Genomic DNA, 16358 nt, shown 5'->3' with positions numbered 1-16358 from the left:
TTGTGTCTCTCCTGTGGACCTTGCTGTCTCTCCTGTGCACCTTTGTGTCTCTTCTGTGGACCTTTGTGTCTCTTCTGTGCACCTTTGTGTCTCTCCTGTGGACCTTTGTGTCTCTCCTGTGCACCTTTATGTGTCTCCTGTGCACATTTGTGTCTCTCCTGTGCACATTTGTGTGTCTCCTGTGGACCTTTGTGTCTCCCCTGTGGACCTTTGTGTCTCCCCTGTGGACCTTTGTGTCTCTCCTGTGGACCTTTGTGTCTCTCCCGTGCACCTTTGTGTCTCTCCCGTGGACCTTTGTGCCTCTCCTGTGGACCTTTGTGTCTCCCCTGTGGACCTTTGTGTCTCTCCTTTGGACCTTTGTGTCTCTCCTGTGCACCTTTGTGTGTCTCCTGTGCACCTTTGTGTCTCTCCTGTGCACCTTTGTGTCTCTCCTGTGCACCTTTGTGTCTCTCCTGTGGACCTTTTTGTCTCCGCTGTGGACCTTTGTGTCTCTTCTGTGGACCTTTTTGTCTCTCCTGTGGACCTTTGTGTCTCTCCTGTGGACCTTTGTGTCTCTCCTTTGGACCTTTTTGTCTCTTCTGTGGACCTTTTTGTCTCTCCTGTGGACCTTTGTGTCTCTCCTGTGGACCTTTGTGTCTCTCCTTTGGACCTTTGTGTCTCTTCTGTGGACCTTTGTGTCTCTTCTGTGGACATTTTTGTCTCCCCTGTGGACCTTTGTGTCTCTTCTGTGGACCTTTTTGTCTCTCCTGTGGACCTTTGTGTCTCTCCTGTGGACCTTTGTGTCTCTCCCGTGCACCTTTGTGTCTCTCCTGTGGACCTTTGTGTCTCCCCTGTGGACCTTTGTGTCTCTCCTGTGGACCCTTGTGTCTCTCCTGTGAACCTTTGTGTCTCTCCCGTGGACCTTTGTATCTCTCCCGTGCACCTTTGTGTCTCTCCTGTAGACCTTTGTGTCTCCCCTGTGGACCTTTGTGTCTCTCCTGTAGACCTCTGTGTCTCTCCTGTAGACCTCTGTGGCTCTCCTGTGGACCTTTGTGTCTCTCCTGTGGACCTTTGTGTCTCTCCTGTGCACCTTTGTGTGTCTTCTGTGCACCTTTGTGTCTCTCCTGTAGACCTCTGTGTCTCTCCTGTGGACCTTTGTGTCTCTCCTGTGGACCTTTGTGTCTCTCCCGTGGACCTTTGTGCCTCTCCCGTGGACCTTTGTGTCTCCCATGTGGACCTTTGTGTCTCTCCTGTGGACCTTTGTGTCTCTCCTGTGGACCTTTGTGTCTCTCCTGTGCACCTTTGTGTGTCTCCTGTGCACCTTTGTGTCTCTCCTGTAGACCTCTGTGTCTCTCCTGTAGACCTCTGTGTCTCTCCTGTGGACCTTTGTGTCTCTCCCGTGGACCTTTGTGTCTCTCCCATGCACCTTTGTGTCTCTCCCGTGGACCTTTGTGCCTCTCCTGTGGACCTTTGTGTCTCCCCTGTGGACCTTTGTGTCTCTCCTGTGGACCTTTGTTTCTCTCCCGTGCACCTTTGTGTCTCTCCCGTGCACCTTTGTGTCTCTCCCGTGGACCTTTGTGTCTCCCCTGTGGACCTTTGTGTCTCTCCTGTGGACCTTTGTGTCTCTCCTGTGGACCTTTGTGTCTCTCCTGTGCACCTTTGTGTCTCTCCTGTGGACCTTTGTGTCTCTTCTGTGGACCTTTGTGTCTCTTCTGTGCACCTTTGTGTCTCTCCTGTGGACCTTTGTGTCTCTCCTGTGCACCTTTGTGTCTCTCCTCTGGACCTTTGTGTCTCTCCTGTGGACCTTGCTGTCTCTCCTGTGCAGCTTTGTGTCTCTTCTGTGGACCTTTGTGTCTCTTCTGTGCACCTTTGTGTCTCTCCTGTGGACCTTTGTGTCTCTCCTGTGCACCTTTGTGTGTCTCCTGTGCACCTTTGTGTGTCTCCTGTGCACATTTGTGTCTCTCCTGTGCACCTTTGTGTGTCTCCTGTGGACCTTTGTGTCTCCCCTGTGGACCTTTTTGTCTCTCCTGTGCACCTTTGTGTCTCTCTGGTGCACCTTTGTGTCTCTCCTGTGCACCTTTGTGTCTCTCCTGATGCTCCTCCTGTTCTCTGGTTTCCTGTCAATCCTCTTGAGCCACTTGCAAGCATCTCCACAGGAGCAGGAGGTCGTCAATGGTTAAGGTAAAGCTTCAGGTACAAAAACAGGTAGGCCCCTGGTGCACATCATCATCGCAAAGTTCAGAGCTGAAGCATAGAGGATGCTTTCCCCAAAGTGCAGACAAAGTGTAGAGCACAGTTGCTATAGCTTAACTTATCTGAACAAGCTTCAATTTTTATGGGCATTATTCGGGGGAAATAACCTCCAAAAAGGGACAAAATAAAATCAAAACTGTACATATCTGGCTCAAGGCGCCAATCCAGGCAGGACTGGTGATGTGCACTAAACAAACATCACTGATTTATCAACCCCAATCTTGGTGCGTGGTATGGCAGAGGTATTAGTGTATTTTATTTAATGTACCATTTCTGGGCTATCTTTTTTCTCCTCTGATATGGATCCTGTAATACAGACTACTGGCATTTCAGATGGGTCAGAGTTTTATCACATTGCACATGATCCTATCGAATGGCGGCAGTGATAGATCAGTGACATAGAACAGCAGTCCCTGGATGTTGACTGCAAAGCTTCAGCCTGTCTTCTCTGCCTCCTGCTTGTAATATTTCTTCTTACTTTCTCTGCCTTCTTTTGGCGGTAAGTTTCTCCCTGTTTTCTTTACTTTGTTCTGGAGATAAGTTCCTCCCTCACTCCTCTGCTGTTAGCGTGTTTCTCCCTGTCTCATTTGACTCATGGTAGTGATAAGTTTCTCCTTACCTCCTCTAGATTCTGCTGGTGATAAGTTAATCTCTGTCTGCTCTGCCTCCTCCTGGTGGTAAGTTTCTCCCTGTTTTCTATGTCTTCTTCTGGTGACACATTTCTCTCTGTTCCATCTGCCTCCTTCTAATAATAAGTTTCTCATTACCTTTTCTGCTTGTGCTGGTGATAAGTTTCTCCCTGTCTCCTCTGCTGATAGTAAGCTTCTCCCTGTCTTGTTTGACTCTTGGTTGTGATAAGTTTCTCTTTACCTCCTCTAGATCCTGCTAGTGATAACTCCCTCTCTGTTACCTCTGCCTTCTGCTTAGGATACATTTCTCCCTGTCTCCTCTGCTGATAGTAAGCTTCTCCCTGTCTTGTTTGACTCCTGGTTGTGATAAGTTTCTCTTTACCTCCTCTAGATCCTTCTAGTGATAACTCCCTCTCTGTTTCCTCTGCCTTCTGCTTAGGATAAGTTTCTCCTTGTCTCCTCTGCTGATAGTAAGCTTCTCCCTGTCTTGTTTGACTCCTGGTTGTGATAAGTTTCTCTTTACCTCCTCTAGATCCTGCTAGTGATAACTCCCTCTCTGTTTCCTCTGCCTTCTGCTTAGGATAAGTTTCTCCCTTGGAATGTGGTGAATGTGCCCAGTGAAAACAAGTAATCACCTATCCACGGTGATAGGTGATCAGTGGGGGGACACTTTTATCCCCGTTGGAACGGAGCTGCAGTGCATATATTTGACAGTTGCTCCATTCATTCCTTATGGGGCTGCCACGAGCTAAAGTCGTCTTTTTTGAAGCCTCATACAGAATGATAGAGTGACGGTCAGGCTGGTCAGGCATCCAACCTGCTGCTCCGTTCTAACAAAGATGAAAAGTGCCCATTTGGAATAAAAGTTCCCTATTCTGCCAATTGGTACAAGCGGTCAGACCTTCACTAATCAATATATTATCAGATATCTTCTGGATAGGTGATGATAACTTCTTTTCACCAGACAACCCCTTTAAGAACCAACAACCCCCACAGTCCATGTACAGTAAGCAGGTGACGGTCATTAGGTGGTTAACCATTCTTTAATGGCAACAATGAAACATTTGTCCTTGTATTGAGGATATTTTAGCAGCGTTGATTCAATCCCGTTTTTTACCAAACAGTCCGACCTCATGGACATTTATTTCCTGCCAACTTTCTATTACAAGGATCCCAATTTGCCTTCATTTGCACCACTGAGTCCCTGTGAATTGCCTATAATTAGCCGGCAGTGCACTGGATTTTTTTTTTTTGCTCTTGCATGTGTAATATTAATCTCTTTGGAACTAATTAAATTCATCATCTACAATTTTCGAGACCTCAGAATTTTTGTATCCTCATCTCATGCTTATTATCTTATCGTCTAATCAGCCTGTGATACAGTGCGGCCATATAACACAATAAATTATCCGTTAATTGGACATCAGCTAACTATGCACAACAGTGAACGCTGCAAAATAAATGCGACCCAACCGAGGAAGCCGGATTGTCAAACCGAGTCATTTGTCATAAAAATAAATCTTTAAAAGGTCAAAATCACTGACTACATAGGATATTATTGTTTAATTAAACTCAGTGTAAAGCAGCCGAGCTCAACCTTTCCGAGTCTTGGGCCGTATTGTCAATGTGCCATAGTCCCAGAAGAGCCGGATCCAAACAGAATGTATCGTCTATATGACAAAGAAAATGAATATAATCCGCAGTGCGCAACGTCGCCCTCTCTAATGCATATTGCAAAGGTAAGTACACTGGGTCATAGCTTTCATCAAGTCACATGTAAAGATTAATCGAGGTATAACAAAAACTTCTGCAACTTTTTAATTTACTATGTGTTTCAATTCCCCACGGCTTCCATGATCTTCGAATACGGTAGAACTTGTTTTCGTAGAGAACTCAGAACGCTGCACATTTGTCCAATGGATATGATAAAGAGAAGTTTCCGGTCTCTGGATCAACAATGGCTCAGTTCACTGATAGCAAGCAGAGAAAGACGCAAGGTATTGAAACCTAGAGTATATTCAAAAGTTTACAACTTTTTATGATGTAGTGATTTTGTGCAACAAACTGAAAACACAAACTCTTTCCTGGTCTTTCCTTAGATTGTTTTCGATCAATAGCTTGGAAAAACAAGATTCTTATTATTATTATTTATTTTAAAAGCATCGTTAATTTCATGTAAAAAGGTTGCATACATGTAACATATATATAAAACATATATAAAATACAGAGAGGACCCTGCCCTCACACGTTTATAATCTACAGGTTATTTGGAAGGACACAGTAGGTCGGGGGGTTGCAGATTCTCCGGTGGTGGTGAGGTGGCAGTGGGATTATTACAGGCTGTAGACTTTCCTGAAGTGATGGGTCTTCAGGTTACGTCTGAAGGTTCCTTTTGTTGGAAACAGTCGAACGTTTTGGGGTACTGAGTTCCAGAGGGTGGGGGACACTTGGGAGAAGTCTTGGGGGCATTTGGATGAGGAACCTACAAGAGCAGAAGAGAGAACGAGGACTTGTGAGGACCGGAGGTTATGTGTGGGAAGATATTGAAAGATTAGTTTGGAGATGCACAGAGAAGACAGATTGTGGCTTTATAAGAGATTTTTAGTTATTTAAACTGAATTCTCTGGGGCATTGGAAGCAAATGAAGGGACTGCCAGAATGCATAGATGGACAACTCATATAAAAAAAAGTGATGTCAAATTGGTAGGCTATGCCTTCACTATATGATCTGAGGGGATCTGACTTCTGAAACCCTCAGGGATCCTTAGAATAAAGGGACCCCAGAGATCAATTAGTGTCGCGTTCCCTGTTCCCTGCATAATGGCTCTCCTAAGTCTCTTTACCACTTTCAGCAGCCGTCCCAATCCCTTAGGTCCATGCGGTGGCTTCCTGCTCAACTTGGTGGTCTAGGATTGCAGGGGTGCCATGCATGGGATCCTCCGCTTCATTCATTCTCTGTGGGACTGTTGGAAAGTCGCACATTATCAACCATCCTGTGGATAGGTAATAACTTTAAATGTTGGGAATAACCACACCAGTGTTATATCACCTTCACTCATCACTATTTGAGATGGGAAGATCACTAGGTAATAACATATGTAACTTGTGCAGTTTTGACTTTTTTTAAGGATCCAAACAAATAGAAGTGCTAAGAATCTTTCACACGATCACATACTATGGACCCGTTCTGTACCACGACACCCAGAGAATCTTATGGGTCGATATTGTCGTATATGGAACGCTCTCTCACATGTCGTATTATAGATGTATTTGCCACAGAAGCTTTGCTAATGTGGCAGAATGCCGACCCCTACCGATATAACATATGGTGGGACAGGAAGTGCCTATGGACCCATAATATTGACCGCAAGGTCTATATCAGCTGTTTTATCCATGGCGTCAATCAAAAGTTGCTATTTAGGGTCTACTCTTCTAGACTTCCAATTGATCCCGGAGCATCGGAATGGGAAATTGTAAATTGAAATGCAGATGGGTGAATCTTGACATGGGCTTGTGTCTTATGGAAGTCTATAATAAGGCGGCTTTTGCCCACGAGACGCGTCCTGTAGCCTCACAATACAGTGTCAGATAAGCAGCTTGTAGACTGAAGTCGGAGGCGGCCTGCTCCGGCTGTGAACTAGACGGCTTTCATGTTCTGAGCGTGGTATCTTTTGTGTGCCACACAGGTGTGGTGTCCTCCGCGAGCCGAGGAGAGCTCGACAAGTGGCTCATTAGCAGCCTTAATAACGGCGGCTCTGTCAGGGCTCGAGTGGTAATCCCAGGCAGAAGAAAACCTCTTTTGCTGAACAAGAACTGTTGTGATAAGTTTTTTTTTTCCTGCCAAGTCTTTCCCAGCCACTTGCTTTAAGAGGCATGGGAAATGCTCCCTGAAATACAGACCTTTAATTAACATTTCCCGATTCTGCTGTGTACAAAAACTGTATATTGTGGCCATTTATTGCTTCCCACTCATTCTTCAAAGTCAGCAACATTATTAAAAAAAAAACAAATAACGTCAAAAGTAAGAGGCCAATGAAGTCTATAGGCGATCGTTGAGAGATGAGTACTTATGTCACCTGAGAATTACCCCCTAAACGAGAAATATCAACAGTATCAGTTGGGGGCAGAGGTTTCTCGCGGGCACAATAGCTAATACAGATCTTGGCAGCTGCAGCTAAAGGTTTTACAAATCTGTTTATGTCTGGCTGGTGCTGGAAGTAATATCAGATGATTGGTGGGGTGTTGGGTGTCAGGCCCTCACCGATCTGATATTGATGACATATCCTAGAGAAATGCCCAGACGGCCCCTATCAGCACAACACAACTCTCACCCATGCTGGTTCCCCACTGGCTGATCATTCCTACAGGCCCAGTAGACTCTAACCCCACAGACTGACGATTCACTTCATCCATTACTGGTCAGGTGGAAGCCCATGTAGATCCCTCATGGACCTACTTTACATGCAGTCCAACTCCAGACAACTATTTATCAAGTACTTGCTCATACTCCACTCTGTGACTCACCAACTGGACTTCAGAAGGCAGCTCAGGTCCACTCTTCCTCCCCAAGGTCACCACTAGATCCCACAGTCATCCTTTGTCCACTGCTCGTCACAGGCTAAAAGGCACCTCCAGCACTTCAAGCCAGTAACTTCTTACTCAAACTCTGTCTACCCAACAGATGGACAAGTTGCCCAGGTTCTGGGTTACCAATCTGCTCAGACCATCAACATACCTATCCAACACATCACGCGGTAAACTCCCCCCAATAATAGTCTCTCCTCAGCCTCCTCCATAGCACAGCAAATCTTATCACCGGTCCAGGCTCCATTCCATGGCCAAAAGACTCCTCCTGGGCCTAAACACTAAACGCTTTGCATCGCATCCCCAGTAGGCGCCATCACATCAGATTGTTAGCTGATGAACTCCTCGGAATTGTCTGATCCAAAAAATGTTAATATGAATGTCTGGTGCAGTCATTCCTCTGTGACCATCCATTTGTATGAATATTATCTGTTGTTCTAGATAAGCCTGTAATGTTTTCACAATGTAACGGAATCTACGGCGGAAACTTGAAATAACGGTTATTCACTGGAAACAAATTAAAACCTTGTAATACTGTATGTGGTACAATAAAAACGAATAAAGTGTAAAACTATAACAGCAGATCACACTGTTTGCCGCAGAAATGTACATTTACAAAATGGTGCATAAAAGAACTAATAAAAGTGTAATTCCAGAGTCGCCCTTAAGGTGTGAAGTGCAATTAGATGCTTAATGAACTGTGTTATTTTTCCATGCTCCTATCAGGGACATTTTCTGAAATCCTCTTCATGTTTATGAGCTCCACTTACTCCATTATTCCTCCATCACTGATTTATCTTTGAGTCGCTTCAATGGGTAGAGTAGATTTCTCACGTGGTGGTGACCCAAATGACAAGAACCAATCTGGGGGGCTTCAAGAAAGTTTCAACTCTTTTATGACTGAATATCTCCCACTATACCAAGTTGCATCGAGGAAGGCTTGTGTACGGCTCAAATTCAGGTTAAGATTTGGGATTGACAATTTTCTCTCCCCTAAAAATATATTCAAATTCCTATTATTATTTTGGTTTATGTTACTGTATGTTGTATCCTGTATATACTTTATATTGTGTTATCGTATTTCATGTGGTCGTCTCATTCTTTATTGTAAATTGAATCATGATCATGATGGTGTTAGTAGGAGATGAAGGTGTTGGTCTTGAAGGAGGCAGTGACATGTCTACCTATGAATATACAGTTGGAGGAGAAACTAAACAGTTATGGGTTCCAGAGCAAAAGTTCCATTTGGGCACTCACCTCCAAGATTTATTTGTCTCTATAGCAGAAAGGTTATTATGACTGGACAGGACAGATATCGTCCACTCTCCCACACTACTGCTTCCTATGTCTCCTCTCCATAGACTTCTTTCTATTTCTCCTTTCCTGCACAGACTACTTCCTATGCCTCATCACTTAAAGCAGACAACTCCCCTCACACTGACTGCTCCCCAGGCCCTCCCCTCACACTGACTGCTCCCCAGGTCCTCCCCTCACACTGACTGCTCCCCAGGCCCTCCCCTCACACTGACTGCTCCCCAGGCTCTCCCCTCACACTGACTGCTCCCCAGGCTCTCCCCTCACACTGACTGCTCCCCAGGCCCTCCCCTCACACTGACTGCTCCCCAGGCCCTCCCCTCACACTGACTGCTCCCCAGGCCCTCCCCTCACACTGACTGCTCCCCAGGCCCTCCCCTCACACTGACTGCTCCCCAGGCCCTCCCCTCACACTGACTGCTCCCCAGGCCCTCCCCTCACACTGACTGCTCCCCAGGTCCTCCCCTCACACTGACTGCTACCCAGGCCCTCCCCTCACACTGACTGCTCCCCAGGCCCTCCCCTCACACTGACTGCTCCCCAGGCTCTCCCCTCACACTGACTGCTCCCCAGGCCCTCCCCTCACACTGACTGCTCCCCAGGCTCTCCCCTCACACTGACTGCTCCCCAGGCCCTCCCCTCACACTGACTGCTCCCCAGGCTCTCCCCTCACACTGACTGCTCCCCAGGCCCTCCCCTCACACTGACTGCTCCCCAGGTCCTCCCCTCACACTGACTGCTCCCCAGGCCCTCCCCTCACACTGACTGCTCCCCAGGCCCTCCCCTCACACTGACTGCTCCCCAGGCCCTCCCCTCACACTGACTGCTCCCCAGGTCCTCCCCTCACACTGACTGCTTCCCAGGTCCTCCCTTCACAGAGTGCTCCCCAGGCCCTCCCCTCACACTGACTGCTCCCCAGGCCCTCCCCTCACACTGACTGCTCCCCAGGCTCTCCCCTCACACTGACTGCTCCCCAGGCTCTCCCCTCACACTGACTGCTCCCCAGGCCCTCCCCTCACACTGACTGCTCCCCAGGCCCTCCCCTCACACTGACTGCTCCCCAGGCCCTCCCCTCACACTGACTGCTCCCCAGGCCCTCCCCTCACACTGACTGCTCCCCAGGCCCTCCCCTCACACTGACTGCTCCCCAGGTCCTCCCCTCACACTGACTGCTCCCCAGGCTCTCCCCTCACACTGACTGTTCCCCAGGCCCTCCCCTCACACTGACTGCTCCCCAGGTCCTCCTCTCACACTGACTGCTCCCTAGGTCCTCCCCTCACACAGACTGCTCGCCATGTCCTCCCCTCACACTTCCTGCTCCCCAGTTCCCGCCCTCACACTGACTGTTCCCCAGGTCCTGCCCTCCACTGACTGCTTCCCAGACCCTCCTCTCACACAGACTGCTCCCCATGACTTCCTATCACACAGACTGCTCCCCAGGTCCTCCTCTCACACTGACTGCTTCCCAGGCTCTCCCCTCACACTGACTGCTCCCCAGGTCCTCCCCTCACACTGACTGCTCCCCAGGCCCTTCCCTCATACAGACTGCTCCCCATGCCCTCCCCTCATACAGACTGCTCCCCATGCCCTCCCCTCATACAGACTGCTCCCCAGGCTGCCCCCTCAAACTGACTGCTCCCCAGGCGCCCCTCACACTGACTGCTCCCCAGACCCCCCCTTCATACATACTGCTCCCCAGGTCCTCCCCTCACACTGACTGCTTCCCAAGTCCTCCCTTCACAGAGTGCTCCCTAGGTCCTAATGTGGCACCCCAGGGGTCTGGTCTCCACAGTAATAGCAATGTTATGTCTGAGAGCAGGTGGGAGGTCTCTTGGTCAGGAATCCTATGCATGCCACACCTCCTGCCCAGTCCTGGGAGGGGAAGAACTTCCCCTATATAAAGCTGGGGCTGAGGCAGGGTTAGTGAGAAGAGAAGAGTAGAGAGAAGAAGAGGAGCAGCTTAGGAAAGAAAGATCAGGAGCTCTGTGGGAGCAGCGCTGAAAGGAATCAGGGGCTGGCAGCTGAAGAGCTCGCCCTGATTGAAGAGTTACCACCGGACCCGGAGTCCGAGGCTGTGGGGATTAACCCAGACCCAGCAGCAGAAACCGCCCGGCAGGGGATTTCAGGTCCTCTGGCCAAGAAACCCGAAGGCACGGTCACACGCGTGGGACCAGCACCGCCGTCGTGGAGCGGAAGCCACTAGAAGGCCCCGAGTCACCGGCCATACGGGTGAGCACCACACGGTACACTCAGGGACGTGGGCTACCTTTACCCGCCTCTAGCAAGGAAGCCAGAAGAGTACAATTAGTTGGGGAGGCCTACAACTCCGCCTGGCCAAGGGGGATCCCATCTGCTCAAGGACTGACCAGGCCCCGTTCGCTAGCCAGTACTCCGGGAGGGTCTATCTTTGTCACTAGTAAAGACCCTGAACTACACCGCATCGTCTCTGAGTGGTTCCTGCTACCCCCATCATCCACGTCGGCTGCCCTGAGGCCATACCCCTCCCGTTGGGGGTTATACCATCCACGCTGCACCATCCTTCCACCGGCCTCAGCGGTCTGCCCTGCAGCGGCAGCTCCATAGCTGCATTCAACGGGTGGCGTAGTCGTCCTACATCTACTGCTAATATATATCGCCACTTAGTCTGACTCCCTGGGCACGGACCGGGTCATCGCCACGAGACTACTACCCCTATCCGATCCGGCTCCGGGTAGGCTCCCGCGTGCGCAACGCTGCGCGACTCAGGCCCAGGGGCGCGTCAGCTTTTGGCGTAGTCGGCAGGATTTCGTGCCCGCAACCACCGGGTACTGCGTGCCTGAAAAAAGAGACTTTTAAACTTACCTGTGGTGAAGATTCCCGCCATCCGGCGCCATCTTCAGCCTTCTTCCCGCCATCGGTGAAGATTCCCGCCATCCGGCGCCATTTTCAGCCTTCTTCCCGCCTTCCGTGAAGTTTTCCCGCCGTTGGACGCCATCTTGAAGACGCCGCGCGGGAAGAAGAGGGGCGTGGACTCCAAAAACGCGCGAGAACTGAAGCCCCGCCTCACGTCCAGACGTCGCGTAAGGTCCTGGAAGGAGCCCAGCAGACGCTGACATCACAGGAGCGCGACGGAAGGTCCTCAACCCTGACGATCCACTGCGGAGCCGCGGCCTACGGAAGAGGATCATCGCAAGGTAGGCCACGGTCCACTAGGGGGGAGGAAGATGTCGGATACGGAGGAGAGCTTCACTGCCTCAACCCCCGCCAGCGCCAGCGCTGCTGCAGTCATGCCTTTTACCATGCCCTATATCCCGGGAGCAGCCTGGCTACCCCAATACTCAGGGGAGTCACATACCCTGAATGACTTTAGAGAAAAGCTGGATAGCCTCTTCCAGGTGTACCCCCTCACAGAAGAGCAAAAAGTGAGCATCCTGGTGGCCCAACTAACCGGGGCAGCCCAAAGGGAGGTAAAGTCCTGGCCACCTGGGAGGAGGACTGTCGCGGGGATACTAACCCGGCTGAGGGACACCTTTGATACCCGCACCTCAGCCGAGATTAAGCTTAAATTCTATGGGTGCAAGCAGCGAGCACATGAGAGTATAAGGGACTATGCACTAAACCTACAAGAGGCCCTGAGAGCCATTAATCAGACCGACCCCGACAGCGTGGGAAACGAGGACAGGCTGTTGACCGAACAATTTATAGAGGGACTATATTGCAATGTCCACCGAACCCAGTTGCGGGCCATAGCCTTACAGGATCCTCATCTGGACTTTGCACAGTTCAAGGACAGAGCCATCCGGGTGCTCCGAGAACCGGCACCGGGTGGCGTTGTGACCCACAGGCGCCCAGCTATCACTTACCACCAGGAGGCGGCGCCCTTGTCGGCAGGGCCTGTGGGGGCTGATGCGCAGGCTTTGAACAATGACCCGGCTCCAGACCTGCACCATCAGGTCCAAGAGCTAGCTAAAAGCGTTGCTGCGCTAACCCGAACTGTGCAGTCTTTACAGGTTTCCACTGCAGGGAAGATCCAGCTGGCATCCGGACCGGAGGACATCCCGTGGCGTCGACCAAGGAGGACCCCACCGGCCAGAGGAAGACCCAGCGACCGATACAACGAGGACGGACAACCCATCTGCCGCCGCTGCAATCAACCCGGACATATGGCAAGGTACTGTCCTTTAAACTGGCACAACCTGGGGTAGAGGGCCAACCCCCAGGAAAAAGATCACCAGGCCCATCGAACTGGCACGACAAATATGTGGGAGGACGTCCAGTTTTGCCTGTGGTACTGGATGGCATTCCTATGAGTGCCCTACTGGACACCGGGTCACAGGTCACCACCATCCCGTACGTGCTCTTCAAGCAGTACTGGAATGACTCGGATATAACCCGCTACCCTGACGACGACTTGAGTATCATTGCCAGCAATGGTCAACCCGTGCCGCAGATCGGATTTAAAGAGATGACCATTAAAATCGGTAGAGTCGAACTGGCAGCACAGGGACTGATCATTGTGGACATTGACAAGCGCGAGAGTCACCCAAAGATAACTCTAGGAACTAATGTGATTGAAAATTGTCTTGCAGAGGTGATTTTCATTTTACAGCAGGTTGCCAAGAACGCCAGCTCCGGCCAGCAGCGAGTGCTCCAGAAAGAGATCCGGGCACTGATGCGACGGCAACAAGTGGAACTCTCCGGCGGTGAGATTGGTAGCGTAAGAATGTGTGACCCTTTCCCTATTGCCATACCCCCGAAAAGTGAAATGATGATTTGGTGCCGGGCAGCTATTGGTCTAAGAGGTAGAGACTACCAAGCAATGGTAGAACCCGTCTACTCAGACAGTAGGCCCACCATTTTGACAGCACGGGGGGTGGTTGATGTACGCCATGGGAGGGTACCCGTTCGCATAATAAATATTGGGAAAAGGGAAGTATACCTGCCCCGGTATGCTACGCTAGCCAAATTATATACTATCAACCAAAATTCTATACAGTCTGTGGAACCCTTGCCTCCATCTCATCCGGAGGAAGGTAACGGCTCTGAGAAAATAATGGAGGATTGGTGTCAGCAACTACATTTGGGTACTGACTCCACTCCCTCCCACCAGAAACAGGGAGTCTACCGGGTAGTTCAAGAGTACGAGAGAGTGTTTAGTAAACACCCGTTAGACTTCGGGCGAGTCAAGGGGGTAGAACACCACATCCCCACGGGAGACCATCCTCCCATAAAAGAGAGGTATCGGCCCGTACCCCCTGCACACTACCAACACGCTAAGGGGATGCTTAGAGACATGAAGGAGGCTGGGGTAATCAGGGATAGCTGTAGCCCCTGGGCAGCTCCACTAGTCTTGGTCAAAAAGAAAGACAACACCATGAGAATGTGTTTAGATTACCGGAAAATTAACCGTATCACACACAAAGATGCGTACCCCTTACCAAGAATAGAGGAGTCTTTGGCTGCTTTAAAATCTGCTAACTTCTTCTCCACCTTGGATCTCACTAGCGGGTACTGGCAGGTTCCTGTAGCAGAGGCGGATCGGGAGAAGACCGCATTCACCACCCCGATGGGACTTAGCGAGTTTACCTGCATGCCGTTTGGACTCTGCAACGCACCAGGAACCTTCCAGCGATTGATGGAGTGCTGTCTGGGACACCGGAACTTTGAGACGGTCCTGTTATACTTGGACGATGTCATCATCTACTCCAAGACCTACGAGGACCACCTGAAGCACCTGGCGGAAGTGTTTGAAGCTCTGGCAAGTTACGGCCTAAAGGTGAAACCTTCCAAGTGTCACCTCCTGAAACCAAAGGTGCAGTACCTGGGACACGTGGTGAGTGCTGACGGAGTGGCTCCCGACCCTGATAAGATCACCGCAATTAAGGAATGGCCAAGCCCCTCCAGCGTAAAGGAAGTGAGGCAGTTCCTCGGGTTGGTAGGCTACTACCGAAGGTTCATTCCCGGTTTCACCAAAAAGGCAGCTCCTATGCAGGACCTCCTGATAGGCCAGTCCAGGAAGGCCAAGAACCAGAAGCCGCCCTTCAGATGGGAGAAGTTGGAAGAAGAGTCCTTCCGCCAGCTGAAGATGGCCCTCACGGGGGATGAAATCCTGGCGTACCCTGATTATAGCCAACCCTTTATTCTCTACACCGACGCCAGTAACATCGGGCTAGGAGCCGTACTGTCCCAGATCCAGCAGGGGAAAGAATGGGTAATTGCTTACGCCAGCCGAAAACTGCGACCCACCGAAAGAAACCCTGAGAATTACAGCTCATTTAAGCTAGAGTTCCTGGCAGTGGTGTGGGCAGTCACCGAACGCTTTAAGCACTACCTCGCTTCTTCCCGGTTCACCGTGTACACGGATAACAACCCGTTGACACACCTGGACACTGCAAGACTCGGTGCCCTAGAGCAGAGATGGATGGCCCGCTTGTCCAACTATGAGTTTACAATCAAATACCGGGCAGGACGCTCCAATACCAACGCAGACGCCCTGTCCAGGATGCCAAACCTACCGGACGTAGGGGAAGATTCAGAGGGATTGGAAGAAGTTGAGCTCCCCGCGTTCCACCGTCATGGGACTATCCAGTATTCCCACCGTGTAAGAAGTAAGCAAACCGCTACGTTGAACCCCTTACCTCACTACAACTGGGTGGAGACGCAAGAGAGTGACCCTGCCGTCCGTCTGGTAAAGGAGATGCTGACCCGGCCAGATGCACGCCTTGACCCAGACGCTTCGGAGGAAGCCAAGCAACTGTGGGCTGAGAAGAGTCGACTGTTCCTTTACAAGGGAAAGTTGTGCCGCAGAATGGTTAACTCCCGGACGCATGAACTAATCTGGCAAGTAGTGGTGCCAAGAAGAGACGCAGCTATGGTGATGGAGGCATACCACGACGGAGCTGGGCATTTCGGATGGAAGAAGCTGGAGTTCCTGCTGCGCGGGCGGTTCCATTGGGTAGGCATGAGAGGAACCATCGAGAGGTGGTGCAGAGACTGTGGCCCATGCAACTTAAGAAGGAGGGACCGTGCCAGCCAGAAGACTCCCCTGCGGTCCATCATCACCAGACAGCCGTTGGAACTGGTAGCCTTGGATCATGTAAAACTGACCCCAAGCAGAAGTGGCTACGTCTACGCGTTAACCATCGTGGATCACTACTCCCGGTTCTTGGTTGTCGTCCCCGTCAAGGACTTAACGGCTCACACAGCAGCTAGAGCCTTCCAGCAGCACTTCTGCCGTCCGCATGGATACCCGGAGCAGGTGCTGACGGACCAGGGGCCTGCCTTTGAAGCGGAGGTCTTCCAGGAGTTCTGTACCCTGTATGGATGCCGGAAGATAAGAACAATACCCTATCACCCGCAAACTAATGGACTTTGTGAGAAAATGAACCAGGTGGTGATAGATCTCCTGAAAACATTGCCCCTGGAGGAACGCAGTCTGTGGCCTGAGAAGCTGCCCGACCTGGTGGACCTATACAACCACATCCCTGTAGGTTCCACCAACTGTACCCCGGCTTACCTAATGAGGGCAAGACCTGGTAAGCTTCCTGTTGATCTGGAGATGGGAGTCCTGACACCCGAGGACACTTCACCAGAAGCCAACTGGGACACCGAGAGGCAGCA

Source organism: Phyllobates terribilis, unplaced genomic scaffold (assembly GCF_046119375.1).
Source record: "Phyllobates terribilis strain yellow unplaced genomic scaffold, ASM4611937v1 Scaffold_8__6_contigs__length_399053987, whole genome shotgun sequence".
Taxonomy (NCBI): Eukaryota; Metazoa; Chordata; class Amphibia; order Anura; family Dendrobatidae; genus Phyllobates; species Phyllobates terribilis.
Note: the sequence above shows the minus strand (reverse complement) of the source record.